The 18,253-nt window shown below is 37.6% G+C and overlaps 1 long non-coding RNA gene across 1 annotated transcript; it reads left to right on the forward strand.

Moving 5' to 3' along the window:
• The first annotated feature begins 517 nt into the window (after positions 1–517).
• On the forward strand, positions 518–13,974 carry LOC127465201 (uncharacterized). Its single transcript, XR_007901927.1, has 3 exons — positions 518–963; positions 12,828–12,931; positions 13,409–13,974. It is a non-coding gene; the product is annotated as an uncharacterized LOC127465201 (long non-coding RNA).
• The last annotated feature ends 4,279 nt before the right edge of the window (positions 13,975–18,253 follow it).

Below are 18,253 nucleotides of genomic sequence, written 5' to 3' on the forward strand. Positions count from 1 at the left end.
CAGGAACTGGCTGGGCATCAGTGTGCTCATGGGGGTTGGTGAATTGTTGACTTTGCATCATTTGGTTTGTTTTCTTCTCTCTTCTTCCACTAATTATTTTTTTATTATTTTTATTTTAATAATAACAATGATAAAAATAATAATAGATTATGTTGTTGTTATCTTGATCCTGCAAGTTTTCTTGCTTTTATTTTCCATTTCTTCTTTCCCCCACTGGGAATGGGGTGGGGGAGAGGTGTAAAAGCAGCTCTGTGGTGTTTAGCTGCTTGCTGGGTTGAACCAACAACATATATAGAGACATAAATCTATAAAGTTTTCCTTAAGTTTCATGTATTTTGTCACAGAGTCCTGAGAAACAACATAACCTCAAATTTCAGCATCATCTGTCTTCCAATCTCTCTGAATCATCCAAAGAAATATTTTTGATTCTGTGCAGTAGATTAGTGAAATGATCCATCTTAAGAAATGGCTTTCCCCTACCTCCTCCCCAAAAAATCTGGCACTGGCACAACAAGAGGGGTCAATAACTGCAAGACCATAACAGGGGTCTGGAGTAAAGTGAAATGGATATGCTGTAATCAAATGTCCTTGAAAAGAACAAAAATTTTAATTGCCCTATAAAAGCCCTTTATGATTTTATTCTTGTGCAGCAGTCCATAAGCACCCGAAACGGATCAACTCTTGTGGTAGTTTTAGTCTAGGCCTTCCTTGGTGACCGGTTTGTAACCAAGGAAGTGGCCATATACCCAAGTATTCCCTACGATTTTTACGTAAGCCGGGGGTATAAAGAAGAAGGGAGGAGAGGCCTTTGCTCTCTTCCCTTCTGGTGGCTCTGAAGGTGCAGGTTCCCTGCTGTTGGTTCTGCTGTGTGGAGTAGTGAGGCCTAGTGAGGCCTTGTAGACCTTGGGAGGCAGAGGGTGCTGGCGGTCATTCAGCGTGACTTCTGCTGTCCCAAGGAGAGTAGTAAGATATTCTTTTGCTAATTCTTTATTCTGCTAGTCTCTGAGCTTTTTGATTGTGCATATTTGTTTTGTTTTCTCCTTTTTTGTCCCTTTTTGTCCCATTTTCCCATTTTCCCTTCCCCTCTTCCCCTTCTTGGGAGTTGTACATAATATTCTTACTGTATATAACTGTAATATATGTAAAAATACATATATATTTTGGTATAATTCAGTTGGTTTCAATTTCTCTCAGTTTCTACAGACTTTTTTCCCCTTTCCTAAAGGGGGAGGGACATAAAAAGCTTTTGCTGAGCCTTGGAAGTTTGGCAAGAAGCCTTCATCATGTCAAGTTCTCAACAAATATGTCTCCAAAACTATTTTAGCCTGATCAGACATTTCAGTCCAAAACTTGGAGTGGAAGACAGAGAAGCATCTTAGGTCATAGAGGTAAGTGACTAATAGAGCTGGGATAGAAGTTCAATTAGCCTTGTGACATCTTGTCCATTCAACTACCATGAACTACTAAGAGACTTTCCCTTTCTTTAGCTTCCAGAGCACATTTTTACTGACATTCAGCATCCCAAAAGACTGAAGGTCAAGTAACCTCTTCAGGTCAAGAAGTGGAGTATGAAAGGCAGAGAGCATATTGTTCTTGTTAGAAATCTCAAAGTTATGTTCCTGTGGTTTAGGGTATGGTTGTTCTTTTTTTCTTTCTTTCTTTCTTTATTTATTTATTTCCTGTTGCACTTCTTTTTAATACCAGAAATCTCTGGAAAAAAGCAAGTAAAATCATGCTTTCTTCATTATTTTATGAGACTACTTTGCATGAAGGGTTATTTAACCTTTTGAGTTAGTAACGAAGAGCAAGCTTTAAAACATTTATAAATGTATTTGCAGATGTGCCAGTAGCTGTTATATAAAGAGTTTGCAATTAAGAATTCTATGAACAGAATATTTGAGAAAAACTTGCTGCTAAGAGTGTAAAATATGTAGTTTATTCATTGCCTATCTAAAGCAAAAGGTACCAGACTGCTGTTGGAAACAGTTTTGGAAAACTAAAAAATACTTCTCTTTAGAAAGCTTCTAGGCTTTCTAAATTTGTGCTGTGACAGAAGAATAGGAAAAGTTTGCAATGAATACTTGTCATCAACAAAAAGAATTTAGGAACATTGAATTAAAGCTCAGACTTCTCTTGCTCTTGAGCTCCATATTTGGCAGACCATTTTTCCTCTCAGAAAAAATCCATAGTGACAGGAGATGAAAGTCACATGTAAAAGATGTGCCAAAAATTTTGCATCCAAAATACTCTCTCTATTGTCTTGTACCTTGACTTTTGTTATTTCTGTTTAGAAATTTCTGTTTAGAAATGATTCATGGGGCAGAGCTAGAAAAATGGAATTTGCACAATCAAACAGAAAAAATGCTGGGGAATCAGAGCAGACATGTTGTGAAGCCATGCATCACACTTAAATGATTCTGAATAAATTATCTGTAAAATCACACCTGTTTATTTGTAGATAATCTACAACAAAAGGAATAAAAAAAAATTAAAATTCCTGTGACAGCTTGACCAATTTAAGTTTTTACATAAAGAAAACAGCATGTTTAAAACAAGCTTACACTTCGAATAATAGGGTCTTAAAGGGTTTTTCTGCAATATTGTAGTTAAGAGAGTATGTCAGCCAGAATTACATGTGTGCAGATTTGAAATAAAATGAATGGGTTGTAAAAGACTTGACTGCCCTTGATCTTTGCACTTGTTCCTCACTGATGTCTTAGAGATCTACACAAGTGTATCAAGACATCTATCGTCTCTATGTAGCTGGCTGGCAAAGTTCCCCATGCATAGTGGATTGGAGTTTAATTTGGTTATGATGTAGGGCAAGTATTACACATTTTTCAGAATTTATGTAGCAAGTTTCAAAGTACTATTTTGTAATTTTAAATAATATGTGATTTTGAAAGGGGTAAAGGTGTTCATTTCCAGTCCTGCAAATGTGTTTCTTTCTGATAAGCAAGTGAGAAGACTGAAATATCGTTAGATGCTGGTAGTACAAAATGGCACACCCCCACGCACAGTCTTTGACAGAAAGAATGTGCTTCCTTTTTTAATTTGCATTTCTAAATTTGCAGTGGCAGGTTGTGCTGTTTTTGACTGGGGTAAGGGGTGCACAAGGAGATGGGAGGGGACACAGCCAGGACAACTGACTTCAACTGAGCAGAGGGATATTACATACTTAGTGTCATACTTAGCATATAGTGCTGGGGCAAGAAGTAGAAAGGGGGGGATGCTGGGAGTGGTGACATTTGTAATCTACCATGGTTTAACCACAACCAGCCACCATGCCCCACACAGCTGCTTGCTCACTCTCCTACCATGGAGATCAGGGAGATAATCGGAAGGGTAAGAGCCAGAAAACTCATGGTTGAGATAAATACAGTTAATAGGAAAAGGAAAACCCACACGCACAAGGAAAAAAGAACAAAGAATTAATTCACAGCTTCCCATGGGCAGGCAGATGTTCAGCCGTCTCCAAAAGAGCAGGGCCCCATCACATGTGACAGTTACTTAAGAAGACAAACTGCATTACTCAAAACATACCACTCTTCCTCCTTCTTCTCCTCCCACTGTATATACTAAGTATGATGTGATATGGTCTGGAATATCCCTTGGTCAATTTGGGTCATCTCTCCTGGTTGTGTCTCCTCCCGATCTCCCATGCATCCCCAACTTCCTTGCCAGTAGAGCAGTATGAGAAGTAGAAAAGGCCCAGTCTCTGTGTAAGCACTGCTCAACAATAATAAAAAGATCTCCATACTATCATCCCTCTGTTCAGCACAAATCCAAAACAAAACCCCATACTAGCCACTGTGAAGAAAATTAACTCTACCCCAGCCAAAATCAGCACATCTTCCCAAGTCAACATGGTGCATGAAGGAGTCTGGGTTTTGTGGGGATGGCTAAACACCTGACTGACATTGGGAAGCAGTGAATTAATTCCTTGTTTTGCTTTTCTTGCATGCACAGCTTTTGCTTTACCTATCAAACTGTCTTCATCTCAACCCACGAGTTTTCTGCTTTACTCTTCCATTTCTCTCCCCGATCCCCCTGCTGGGGGAGTGAGTGAGCGGCTGCGTGGGGCTGAGCTGCCAACTGGGGTTAAAGCACAAGACAAGTATGTGTTCTGAATTTAATATTTCTCCCCTAGTTGTTATGCAGCAAGGTTTACATTATTGAACTCTAGGTAGCTGAAGCAATACTTAAACTGATAATATATATCCCTTCACACAGGGCAACCGGATTCTGTGGATCCTTTCTGAACAGTGATGGGGCAAATTAAGGAAAAAGAAAAGCATTAAGCAATGCTTGAAAAAGGACTTTGTCAGCTTCTGACTATTTAAAACTTTTCTCATAGGTTTGATTTGAAATGTCTTGGGTAGTTCTTATGCTCACACTAATCAGAAAAGACTCAGTTACATGGTAAGTAGGACCAAAAATAGCAAAGAAATTATCAGATAAATGCTCAGGTACCAGTTTTCTCAAAAGGGCAAAATAGTAGAAGGACCAAAGACTATTCTGTATGAGAAGGGAGAGAAATTAAGCCATTCATTTCAGAGGGTAAATACTGAAACTTAGAAAGTTGAGAAGAAAAGCATTTAACAGATGCTGATATACCAGAGGGACTAACACTGTTTCAGGATGTCTATTAAATTACCTGCTGTGACATACACTAATATAAAGAATGGGAAGAGGAGCATTGCTGCATGTGAGATACCTTGCCCCAAAGTTCACCATGCCCTTGAGGCCCAGCTACATGGGTCCCCTCTGCAACATCCATAGAATACACGTGTTCTGGAAAGAAATTAGTACAAGGTCTTTGGTTTTTTTTTCCCTACTTCTATATTTGAGTCTTTTCCAGAAAAGAGAACACAACAAAAAATACAAGGCTAAAAAGGCCTAAATTTTATCTAGACAGACAATGCCACATTAACAGAAGTTGGTTGGTGAAAATGAGAAGGCATTTTCTTTTTATTTCATATCTACAGCAGATTGATCAGCTTCCAAGCCCACTCCCAAGGAGTGAAGTGGCATTTCTTTGTATTGTGAAACCGGCAAACATCACAACTAGGGTAAAGAATCCTTCAAGTGGTGCATGATCTGGTACACAACAAGTGTCATTCAAACTCCCTTATATGAGCGAGATCCACCAGGAGAGGTTCTGTGTGTCTAGTACGGTATGTCTGAAGAAGAAAAACTGTCCCAAAGGATACTATTCCACTCATCCGTGTCAAGAGAAGTTAAATAATTTTTTCAGAGAATGAGGCTATCCACTGGTTATCCATTTCTTATATTTTCATCATAGAATATATTTTCAAATAAGAGAGGCTATGCAGGTCATTCCTGCACAGGCACATTCCCTTCTTAATCCCTGAATCAATATCAGCTAACAAACAATTGAGCAGTAGGCACTTGGGTGCATTTCCATGATTTATTGTAGCTTTTTTTGGTGTATAGTTTTGACTTCTACAGGGTTACTGCCATCGTCTTTTAAATATATCCAACTATTTTCCTTGGCTTCATATAGAATTCTCCTTTTACCTTCTTCATATAAAATATTTTCACTTAATGTTCACATTAAGATTCACTTAATACTAATCTTTTAAACTTTTCACTTAAAAAGCGTTCAAGGTCAGGCTGGATGGTGCTCTAAGTAACTGGTTTAGAGGAAGGTGTTTCTGTTCATGATAGGGGCATTGGAATGAAGTGATCTTTAAGGTCTCTTCCAACCCAAACCACTCTATGATTCTGTGAAAATGCAGCATCTTTCAAATTGTTCTAATGCCAAATGCCTCAGTTGTTTCTGTCATGTAAAGTAACTGCTTCTGGCCCATAGTGTAATGATGCCTGCTGGTGCACAGATTTGGTATGTTTACCCTTTGAGAAGTAAAGTTTTTATCAGTTTATAGTTTTATCAGTTGCTGTGAAGTACATCTTTTATTTTTATTCTGAAGGAAACCTCAGGAGTAGTCAAGTTTCCTCTGTGCACACAGGAGTCTTGTGTATTGTTTGACTTCACAGATGCCACATTTCACTTGCCCTTCCTATTTCTTCTTTTCATATTGCAGCCACTTCATCTCCTTGGCATTTTTTATGAGTCAGAGTTGACCAAACCAATCTTCCAAGGTTAATTATTAATTTGATTCATCAATAATTCAAGCATTTTTTTTCAGCTGTGTGATGTCATCTGTGTTAGTTAAGGACCTTAACTTTAGATCATCTCAAGTCATGCCCTCTACCTCATTTATCATTCCTACTGTCTAGTTTAAAAATATGATGAAAAGCTGTAGTGATTCTATGCTTCCTTATATTATAACAAGCATTGGAGTTGTTTAATTTTTCATTATTTTTTTTACAATGCTGCAAGAGTCTTCAAACATAGCTTTCATAATTGCAGTTATAAGTTCTGAATGCCATGCGACTTTGCAGCTTTCCACAATGTTTCCAATCAAGCTGAAACAAAAGTCCATGAAAAGGACAAACATCATTATTGGCCTTCTCATTTTCTGAAATAGCCAGCAGAGCATGCATTCCCAGGCAGTGCAGCTTAGGTGTGGTTTGAGGTGCCCTAAATGTCTTCCCCTTTTACTCATTAAAATGGCTTCTCTCTGCAAATTATTGCCATGATTTTCCTGAGTCATATTTCAGTAGAATCTTTTTACCAAGTCTGTTCAATTATTGATGGTAGTCAGTTCTTCTATTTTTCTTCTTCCCCTTATACATAATTCCATCAAAATTGACTGGAAAGTCAAAATACTCCCAACATTTTCTTTAGCATCATATTTTTCTTTAGCCACCGTGATTAGTCTCAGCTTAACCATTTTGTACATTCGTTCTATTTTTATATTCACAGGATCACAGAATGGCTCAGGTTGGAAGGGACCACAGTGGGTCATCTGGTCCAACCTCCCTGCTCAAGCAGGGTCATCCTAGAGTACATGGCACAGGATTGTGTTCAGATGGTTGTTGAATACCTCCAGTGAGGGAGACTCCACAATCTTTTTGGGCAAGCTGTTCCAGCGCCTGGTCACCTTTCTGCCTATTGCCTCTTGCCCTACTGCTCAGCACTACAGAGAAGAGCCTGGTCCATCCTCTTGACACCCTACCTTCAAATACTAATAGACATTGATGAGATTCCCTATCAGTTGTCTCTTCTCAAGGTTGAACAGGCCCAAATCTCTTAGCCTTTCCTTATAAGAGAGATGCTCCGGTCCCTTAATCATCTTTATCTCTGTGATCTTTAAATATCAACAAACTCTCTTGGACCCCTCTGAAAGTACAGGCAATTTACAGAAGTATTTGATTGTGTCAATATCCCAGCAGGGGTACAAAGGATGCCTCATATTCCCATCTTCTGGTTACATCTTTGGCTGCTTGTGCTTGCTCGATGTGTTCCCTCTTAACCCTCCTTTTGCTAATAGGATGGTCACTATAGTTCTCCCTTTCCCACAGCTCATCTCTGTTGAGCCTGGCCTTGTTCCCATCCTCCTTCAAGTCTAATTTAAAGCTCTAGATTACTGATCTCTTTAAGTGCTGTTTTGTTTCCAAAACTTTTATCAGTCTCATTTTAGAAATGTCTTCATTCCTTACAATGTCATCATACTTTCAGCTTTCCCTAGAACTATGATTTCTTTTTGTATCTCAATTTTTATAAAACTTATCCGACTATTTCTGTCTTTATATCTTCCAATAATTTTCTTTCCTGAACTTAGTTTTGGTTTCTTGAATATACCCTGTCCAGTCTGTAATGAGATTTCTTCATCAACATGAATTAATGGACTGCAAAAATGTCTAAATGGCACCTTGAATATCTTCCTCATAGAACTTTCCTTTTATTAAAATTGAATTTGATTTCAACTACAACCAATTTTGTAATCTCAGAGTTGTTTTTTTCACTTAACCTTCTTTCCCACAGGGCTTTCATGAACAGTGGCATTTTCTACTCTCCTACGTTTAACAGCCAATGCCTTTATTAATAATAAAGTGCTCTCTTTTCCTTTTAGTGTTGGTAAGTGGCAAATTCCATAAAAGCTCCTGATGTCTTTAGGAGAAATCCACCTGCAGCCTGTAATCAAACTGTGCATCTCAAGGGAACCCTGAACTTTGCCTTGGACAGTATGAGAGAAAGAAATTGCTGAGGGGGGATGTTACCCAGATTTAAACTGGGTTTAGAATTTTTGTTAAGAAACTGAATAACAACATCTCTTTTAAAAAAAGTAATGTCTGCTTTCAAGAATCATCAACTACCTGCACTGACATATCCTTCTCCTAATAATCCATAAGGGACTATTGAAATAATAACAAGTTACAAATTTGTGAGAATTGCTTTTGTAAAAAGATGATTTCACCATTAAAATAATTATGTTTTTAAATGATTAGCCCTCACAGTCACTATTTCAAAGTAAACTGTGTCTATTGTTTTTGAATTTCTGATCAATTTTGTCTCATGTAGTGGGTGGGCTGCTGTCAAATGTTTGGCAGACTACAATGCAAATTAAGTTTTTTAGTCTATGGGAATATCCATTAACCATACACATTTCCAAACTTTAAAATGCATGCTTGAAAATTACAGTTGATTAGATTCTTTGTTGTGAATTGCAGAACAAAAGCTGAAAATCCAGCTCTGCTTTTCATGTATTATATCAAACAATGATGCAATTCCACTATTGTATAGAATAAAAGGTGTGTTCATGTTTGAAGAACACAGTGTCCATAAAGTTTAATCTGCAGTCTTATGTTCAGAGAGGTTTGTAAATCGATTCTTCACTAGATGCTGTAACTCTTGTCGACTGAAGATAAATGGCTGAATTCCAAGAGAATACAACACAAAGAAAACCATTAGCCCTGACAATTCATAAACAAAGTAAAGAATATTATTCACTCTTTGTTCTTGTAAAATAGTACCCAGGTTTCAAACACGAAAAAGGAAGCTCAAATAAACCATTGCAATTATTTAGTCAAAATGTGTTTGTTAATGAACAAAAAAAGAAAAAAGGTTGGTTTCTTTATAAGAAGTAAAAAGAAGGAGAAGAGGCAGGAGAAACCTCCATCGTAATCCCAACAGCTATGTTAATAGGTACAGCTTTGTTTTCAGCCTTTTTTGTTTTATTATCTCAATCTTGCTGACCTATTTCTTCACTGAAAAAAGAGTGTCTGAAGCACATCGAATGCTTCTAGGTCAGAGGTTCCCAGCGTCTGTGCACCATGGCGACAGTCTCAGGAGATTTTCCACCAGTAAGAGTTTTCACAAATCTCTCATGAAAACCTTCGGGTTACTGGAGGGTAGGAGGGTTGGGGCTTGGTGTGGGGTTTATTTTGCACTATATGCATTTGTCTTCAGCCTTTGTGAATTTGAGATTCCCTGGATCACTTGGCTGCCTAGTCCCAGAAATTAAAATATATTTTACTTTTCTTTCTGTGACATTAAAAATGCATTGCAATGAATAATATAGTAGGGCTGTGTATAAAACTAAGGTTTCTGCATTCCTTTTAAATGTTTGTTCTTTAGCAGAGATTCTCTGAGGGAAACTTATTGAAAGGATGAACAGTAATTTAATTTTTTATCATAAGCATTAGTGGAAAATAAAGGACAAAAGTACTTTGCAGGGCTGAAGAAAAGGAAAAGATATTTATCATGGGAAAATACTGCATCTGGGCTGAATCTCTGGCACTGTGCATTCTTTTTCTGTTCAAAGAGTGGCAATAAGGAGATTAATATTTAGAGTCTAGAATCATTTCCTATTTATGTCATAAGCAGCAAGTACTAAAGTAACTTACCATGAAAGTGTGCTTAAAAAAGGGGTACAGTCAATAGATAAAAGTAAAGCTTTTGTAAGAAATCATTTTTAAATTCTGCAAATAAATTCAGTAACTACTGGGTGTCCCCAATAATATTCTGGAGGAATGTTAAAAGTAATAACAGGTCAAATTATCAAATCATACATATCAGTTTTTCTGATACATGGAAGACCTGCACTTTTGGAAGACATCCTATGAAAATTGTTCCAGGAATTTACCAGATGTTCACAGATTTGAAATATCATGCCGCATCACTGCAATTTCAGGGAGAAGAAATAAGTGCTGCTGAAAGATGAAAGATTATTGAAGTTATTGAAGTTAAGATATGTATAGAACTCCTCAGTTCAGGTACCATTTGTGATGTTCTTATTCACTCATGCACAACTTTTTCTGATATCAGTGTGAATTCATACATAACAAGGAGTAGGTCTTTTTACACTGTCAAAGGGCAGGAAAGAAAAATAAAAACAGCAATGTTCTTTCCGCTTCCCAAAAGAAACTATCAGTTGATAAACTGAAGTCTAAAAACACGGCATCGAACCTACCAAGTATTTAATTTTCTTTTCAAATACCTCATGAATTGACATCCTTTATAAAAGCCAACAGACAGTTTGGTTTCAGTAGGTCAAATGGATTTGTTGAGGCACATACTCCTGTTTCATCCCTGCATCACAGGTGCTATCCAACTTCGTTATTTTTTTTACCTAAAAGGTAGATAAATTTTTCCTTCAGGACAGTCTCAGACCAAGCCCAAAGATGCTTTCATATTTCACTGAGCTATGCAAAATACCCACCAATAATATTGTAGCACAGTAAATTGTCAATAAAATACTGGAGTTTCTGGAGTATCTGTTTAAAAAAGACCATTTGTAAAGTCCACCTGTAATAGTAAATCACTAGTGACTGTTATGTATTGTATCAGTTTCTCCCAGTTCTTGTAGTTACACATCTCTTTCTCTCTCTCTCTCTCTCTGTTCCTCTCACATAACACACAGAGACAATTTTCCTGTTACAAATTGTAAGAATTGTTTTTCCTGACATCTATCCCAAAAACATGACTATTCTCTACCAATTTGCCAAAACTTGATAATGCTAAAATAATGTCTTGCACATACTATCCCAAAAATGAGAAGAGAACTGAGTTGCAGAAGAAATCCTTCATGTAGAAGCCTTGAGACAAGAATACTAGCTATGAATAAAAATATCCTATGTGATGGGAATTTCTGTGTGAACTGCTTCCATAACCCAAGTTAATCTATATTGAAAGTGCCATTTTCAAGCTGAATGAGCTGTTACAAAGCGTTACTGTTTCTATTTTTGTCCTTGTTATTATTCTAAGCACATTTATTGTTTGGGGAGCAATGAAAATTGTAAAATGTTCAAAGGCAGAAAGTATCAGTATTTAGTGCAAGCCTTTTGTCACTCTTCTCACAGCAAATCACTTGTAATAGCAATGGTGTAAAAAATGACAATAGCCCCACCAAACTTGCAGCATTCTGCACTTCAGTTTACCAGGACTGCACTAGCTGCAGGATAAAACCAGCATGACTAAGTCAGACAAGGAAAATGCTTTACCCTCAAGGCTGTCTAGTCCACTCCACAATATGGGGATGTCTCAGTCACTTTCAAAGGAATGGGAGATTTGTAGGGCAGACCCTACCAATTATGTGTAACCAGGAGTGAATGCAGACTTCAGAACACCAAAACTTTCCACATATCACTAGGCAGTTATATTACTGATATTTTTTGCAACTTGTTTTTTCAATATTTTGAAAATTCTCAGATTGTAATTTAGATTATTAAAACCTTGGTTTGAGAGAGCAATGGGAAAGCAAAAGTTCACTACTGCTCTTTCTCAAAAGAAGGGCTGTGTCCAAAAAAGGGGGTTTGGCTTTAAACACATTCTTGTCTAATGTAATCTAATCTAACCACCAAGTCAAAGCTCAATACAGAAAGAAGATCTTATCCTGAAACAACTGGTATGGTTGCATACGTTTTCTGTGCACATGTGTGTGTTCTGTTTATGTATGCATAGATGAGGTCATGACTTATGTGGGTACAAGCTGAAAATAGTTAAAAGCACAGTGTATATTCTAATGATGTTTAGTGTCATGACACTAAGTGAAACAGCAGAAGTAGGAAATCTCATGGTAAACTTATTCTTGTGCTATGGAACTGAACAAGTCCTCTAGCAAGAAGAAGCCCAAGAAAAGAAACAGTTATACAGTTTGTATTCTTCCTTAAGATGAAAAGTGAAATCAATTTGGGAAGTAAAAATACAGGTCACAGGAAGAACAGGAAAGGAACAAAGAGACAGAAGGAGTAGTTGCATAGAGAAATGTCAGGTAAGCCTATTTGGTGAAAGCACTTGAAAGCACTTTGAAAAATAACAATGGTCTCCAAGGATTTCTGATGGAGCAGTCTCACATTCTGTAATTTGCACTGAAGGCTCTCGCATACAAGCAGCATCTTGAAATGTCACCTTTTCTCATCTCTAATGTCTCCAGTGGATGTCCAGCTAAGCAGTTGGGGATCTCACAGCAACTAAGCTGTTAAACTTTTATCACCTGAAAGAGTAAACCTTGTCACCTTGAACAGGATTTTCTTCACAGGAATCTAGTACTATGAATTGGAGTCAGGACTTTTCTGCTATTACCATCCAAAATGTAAAACCCAAGTGCTAATATTCTGTAATGAAGACATGCAGAAGAGGAAGTAAATACCTCCAGAAGGGTAAGGAGCATAGGCAGGTAGTGTTGTTGGTCCAGAACTTGTGAACTGTCTCGCGTCTAACACTGTGACCTTGGGTAAGCAGCCTGACTTGCCTGCATTTCAGTTTTGTCTTCTCTAAATTAGTGCACTTTGGTGCCAAAGAGACTTTAAGACATGTAATCAATGCATACACACAGTTTTGAGGGTGTTACTTTTTTCAGGTATTAATTTTGATATTTGGTATTCTAAGCTATTGTTTGATTTTTCTCCTTTGGTACGTGCTGGTGACTTCTCTGTACATTTAAAATCCTGAATAGTTCACAGAGCCAAAATAGAGCAGGACTCTTGGAGATAACCAAACTGTGAGGCCAATATGGAAAAAGGCTACAGAGTTGTGAAAAGCAATGTGTGGAAGAGATAGGTAATAAATGATTATTCTTTATGCCTCATAAAACAACTAGAGAAGCATCCCTTTCAACCCTGCCCCAAGAGTCCTTTCACCAGGAATTAAGTGTAAGAAGAATAAGGTGTCATCCCACGAAATGGTGGAATACAATCAATTACTGTAACATGCTTTGAAAGTTAAAGATAGTAAAGAATTTGAAGAGGAATTGTATTCAAGAGGGGCAGAAACTATAAAGCAGACAATTGTTTGCTTAGACATGACATAAACTGCTGACTGCCTCAAAATGGGATTACCCTGTCAGGAGAAAGATTGCCCTACACTTAGGTTCTTTCTTACACTTTTTTTGCTATCCCCCTGCCAGGTGGACATGTGATCCTTTGCAAGGTGACCCTTGGCTCTGATCTAGTTGAGCCGTTCTTATATTCCCACACTGAAGGTTTAGCTCCCACTGGAAATGAGAACAATAACACTTTGCCTCTTTCACCTTTGTAGTGGAAGGAAGAAAAAATGATGGCAAGAAAGGACATGACTGTTTGTGATTGCAGTCCTCAAGCCAGCTCAGTAATGCTTCTGGGAAAGCAAAAATGGGATGCAAGATGAATGAGAGACTGGTGCAGAAGAGGAGAAAGACTGCAGAGCTGCCCCTACAGACTCTGCATACAGGAGATGGAAGTAAGCAGTTACTACACAACTGGACTCATCATGTGGGTAACCTGTCATCCAAGAATCCAAATTACAGTTTAGCCCTTTAATAAGGTCCTAATACCCTGTGGACAAAATGCAACACTCCTTGAGTTCATTTAGTCACATGGAAAAACAAGACTGTAATCCCTGGTGGATATAATAATCTCAGAGCAGTTCACTAAATGTGAACTCGGCATGTTCTGTGATTTTGTGATTTCTATTCAAGTTAGCTCTAGAGAACATGAGAAAAAGAAATACCAGTGCAGTGGGAATCCTGACTAAGGCTATCACTAGAAATGCCAACAGTCTTCTAGTTCTGATCACAAGTGTTATTTTTCTACATAATAAGGAGAGCATGAGAGAGGAAAATCATAATGCAGGTTCTTGTTCTGTTCTTTTTTTTTTTTTTTTTGAGCACAGGCCTGTTGTCTGCAATGTCTCACAAGTACTAGAGGCACTAAATATTTTTAGCAGAACTCAGAATTCTCCTGCAGAAGAAAGATTTTTCCCATACAATGTCCACATTGAATGGAAATATTTAAAAGTCTAGGAACACCTGGATAATAAATATCCGAATCTTTTTCTTACTTAATCTGTAACACCCTTTTTCTGACTTCCCCAAATGATATTTTGATGGGTTTTGTTCAGGTTTTTTGGGGGTTTTGGGGTTTATTTAACAGATCATGCTATGCTTTAATGCTGCTAGCAAAACTTTCTGTATTGCATTACACCTCTTATTTTCTCCGTCTGTTTTCTCTGATTTACATAAAAAGGGGGAGAATAACACGGTTAAACTGTTCAGTAGGTCACTGTTAAGCAGTAAAGTAGCTGAATTCAAATACTGGAATAAGTTCCAGATGGCTGCTTCTTCGAAGTCCGGCAAAGAATGGCTGCAGCGGCGGCGGATTGATCATCCCTTTGCTGGAAGGACGCGGCACTACTTTGTTGCTGATCAACAGCGCCACTTTCTGCTGAAAGAAAATCATTACATCTCGGGAGAGGCAATCTGGTAAACCGATTTCAGTAACTTGATGCAAATCACAAACCTTCCTCCTTGGTAGCTGGCTGGCTGTATAAGAAGCTGCTTCATCAAAATACGCAAAGTGCATTCCACAAATGTTGCAGGCAGATAATGAGGCCTGATGCTTAGATGGAAATGGAAAAATGCATGTTTGCTTTAGAGTTTTGTTCAAACAATTTCATTCTTACTTCCCCACCAGTATCACCACCATCTTGACCGTTCGTGCATCACAACCTTATGTCCATAGTCTCATGGATGATGTAAATGCTGTGATTTATACATAAAATAAAATCTTGGGAAGACTACATTATTTCATGTCATTGCCTCTTTCAACAAATGCACATAAGAGTTCATGAAGATTCTTCACAGAAACAGACTTTTTTAAAAAATATTTCTGTGTATAATCCAGTGGGTATTGATAACTACTGAAGCTCACAAACTATCTAGCAGGACAGCCAGAGAAGTCACTCTCTTTACTGCCTGGTTCTGTTTAGGTAAAAAAAAAAAAAAAAAAAGCTAAATTTATATTTTAGGTATTCTTCATAACTATTTCTGACATCAATTCTTCACTCTTTTGCTGGCAGCAAATTAAATGGTACAGAAATCTCATGCATCCAGAAAAACTGCCGAAACTGCTTTTTAAATGTTGTTATTACTATCATACATTTAAGTCTCTCCAAAGTAAGGAAATAAGGAGCAAATAATGCCACTCGTGTATATATATTATATATATATATACATACATATATCCCAAATCTTTGTTCGTAAAGCCTAACCATGATGATGATGATACATATATATATATATGTAACTGAATGTTTAACAAGGCTTCAAAAATACATTGCAGAGAGAGAAAGATGAAAATAAATATTGTTTATTTCAAAATCTTTCTTAAATTCTGTGAAATTAATACAGCACAATAGTGACATATGCATGAGATTGAAGGATCATGGCTAAACTTCAGTGTCAAAGGCTACACTGCATTTTCTGAAGCAGGAAAGTTCAAACAACATCATAATCTGGTAATCACCAAGCGGGACTTTCCACTGGCAATGTTGTTCATACCTGCATACTGAAATTCAGTCATAAAACTTAATGCATAAAATGTATAAAATGCATAAAATGCACAAAGCATGCATTTCTCTTGTAGAGGCATTAGGGTGCATTGAATGACATTTTTTTTTTTAAATCTGTCACACACTCTGTTCATCTCTCACAGTAAATTCTCTAGAATAAAGTGGATAATGCTACTGTTTCTTGGTTCTCCCCTTACATTAACTGAAGTATTTGTTACACTCATTGCCATTTTCTGTTTCCTAGCTTTCAAGAGCAGTATTAATAGAAGTGGAGGTGTATTATCTTATCAGGACTTTATATTTTCAAATATCCAGGATGCTCTCATGTTGTCTGCTTCCTACATAAAAGCTGACTTGGAAAGGAGAGACTTTTTCCCCACAATCGATATCTGAACAAGTGTTATCCAGTGCAAACATCTATAGTCTAGACATTAAAGCAAACCTTTCAGCAGTGCATCCTGATTTCTGCTGTGTAGCATGACCATGGCAGTTTATTAAAGAATCTCTTTCAGTCTCCAAGCTGATGCTTTGCAGCATGAATCCCAGACTTTGGAGGCTCTCTTCCCTGCAAGAAAAGGCATGTGGTGAAGGATCAAGCAAATAAGAGATCTAGATTGGGATAGAAGAATGTACCTCAGAACTGCTAATGATTATCTAACAGGATCTGCAATCAGGGGCTGCAAAGGACTTACTTACTTGTGAAGTGCTTACTTCACAAACCCACTGAAGTAAGGGATGAGTAATAACCATCCCCAGCAAAAAAAGTTAAAAAGAAAGGTAGCCTTGCAAATTTTTCTTAAAGACTTTTGCTCTTAGGGAAAAACAAAGTGTACGAAAGCCCAGTAACAAAAGCAAATACCATCTTCCCTGTGTGAAGCAAACTAAAGCCCTACCCACTAGCAAAGCCTCTCCTTACAGGATTTCAGAGGTTTCCACAGGATTCCACAATTGAATTTTGCTCTTATAGCTGTAATGTCTTCCCACACATCAGTACCTGTCTCCTTCACCAAAGCATACAGAGGAGATGAAGGACTTAATATGTAATCCTGCCACAACTTTCAGAGCCATAGGAAGGAGGTGAGTGGGGAACCTGCTGTCTTGAAATTACTGCTTAAGAGAGCAAAAGCTCTCCTAATATGTTTTCAGGGATTTTCCAGTTGTTTCAGGCTGTGTTCTGTTTTGCTCCACACACAAAATAATACTATGATTTCTGGTCATTCCAGGATTTTTTACATAACAAGGCAGAGCAGAATCTGGCGCCTACTCATTATTTGCAGTGTCATTAAAGTGCACGGCAAAGACATGCAAGTGAACTATTTAGTATTTTCTTTGCAAGGACAGAAGAGCTAAAGATGGTGATTACAAATCGCTCTGGGGCACGCCTATAAACTCCAAGTAATCCATTGAAGGGAGATAATGCTAACATATAATGGGAGCAAGGAGATCAGTAATCCCTTTTCTCTGTAATACTAGGAAACATCAATATGCATGGCTCTGCTAATACAATGTGCGTTGTTTAGAAAGTCAGAACGAGGCACAAAAAGAACAAGATTAGAAACCCACGAAAGCGTGTCCTGTACACTGATTGGATGGAAAACGCTTTTGTGCTGCAGCCAAGCAGCAAAAATCCAGAGACTTGTTTCATTACTACCAAACTTGAATGTCAAAATCAGAATTTCCATCACTTTGGAGCTAATTCTTACCAGAAATCGTGGCTTTACTAGCACATACAGTAGTCTTTGCTTCTTGGAGTTTCACAGACTATTTTTCCTACTAATAATTAAAGTCTAGGATGTTACAAAAGCCTGTTAAAAATCTCTTATCTCCTAAGAAAACTTTTCTTCCTACCAACCCTCTAATCTCCCAAACAAAATACTGCTGCACAAAATACTTGGAGATGGCTTGCAGCAAGGTAAACATCTCCACGCTTGGGTTGGCATAGGCTTGTAGGAGCTTTGGCTGTGAAGCAGGTAACAGCTCTTTTGAGCCCAAATCCACAATTTTGGCATCTGTAACCTAGCACAGTTGTGCAAAAGGCTTCTGTTCATGCAGAATTTCAACACTTTCTAAGGATAAATCCAGACATTTATTTTTTTTCTCCTGTCTTGCTGGCCTAACTGGATATTATATCTGTTAATGCCCTCTAAGCCTCTTTTCAGTCTGTTAAGTGTCATATGCATTTTCTGTGTCCCCACATTGTTTTTCTGTTCCCATATATTTGCTGGTACTTTTAATGCCCTTCTTATGTTCAAATTTCCAGCTTCCTTGCTCTGATACTTGATGAATAATGCTATATTCTTCTTTCACAGAGGGGGAAACGGTGTCAGTATAGATCCATGAACCATGTGGGAAAATAAGTTTTTATTTGTTTAAGTTCAGCACTTAACAGGAGTCAAGTAGTGTGAAGTTAGGGGAAATTCACATCCTGAAATGCAGATTGAGTCTATAAAACCATTAAAATTTATTTTCCGATGGAGAATTGAGAGGTTGAGCCATTAACTTAGTGAATTTGCAGCAGTTTCCCAGAAGCTTAGTCAAATCTAGTGTTTGTATCAT

The sequence above is a fragment of the Manacus candei genome, unplaced genomic scaffold, assembly GCF_025592945.1.
Source record: "Manacus candei isolate 608988 ecotype Guabito, Panama unplaced genomic scaffold, ASM2559294v1 h1tg000008l, whole genome shotgun sequence".
Taxonomy (NCBI): domain Eukaryota; kingdom Metazoa; phylum Chordata; class Aves; order Passeriformes; family Pipridae; genus Manacus; species Manacus candei.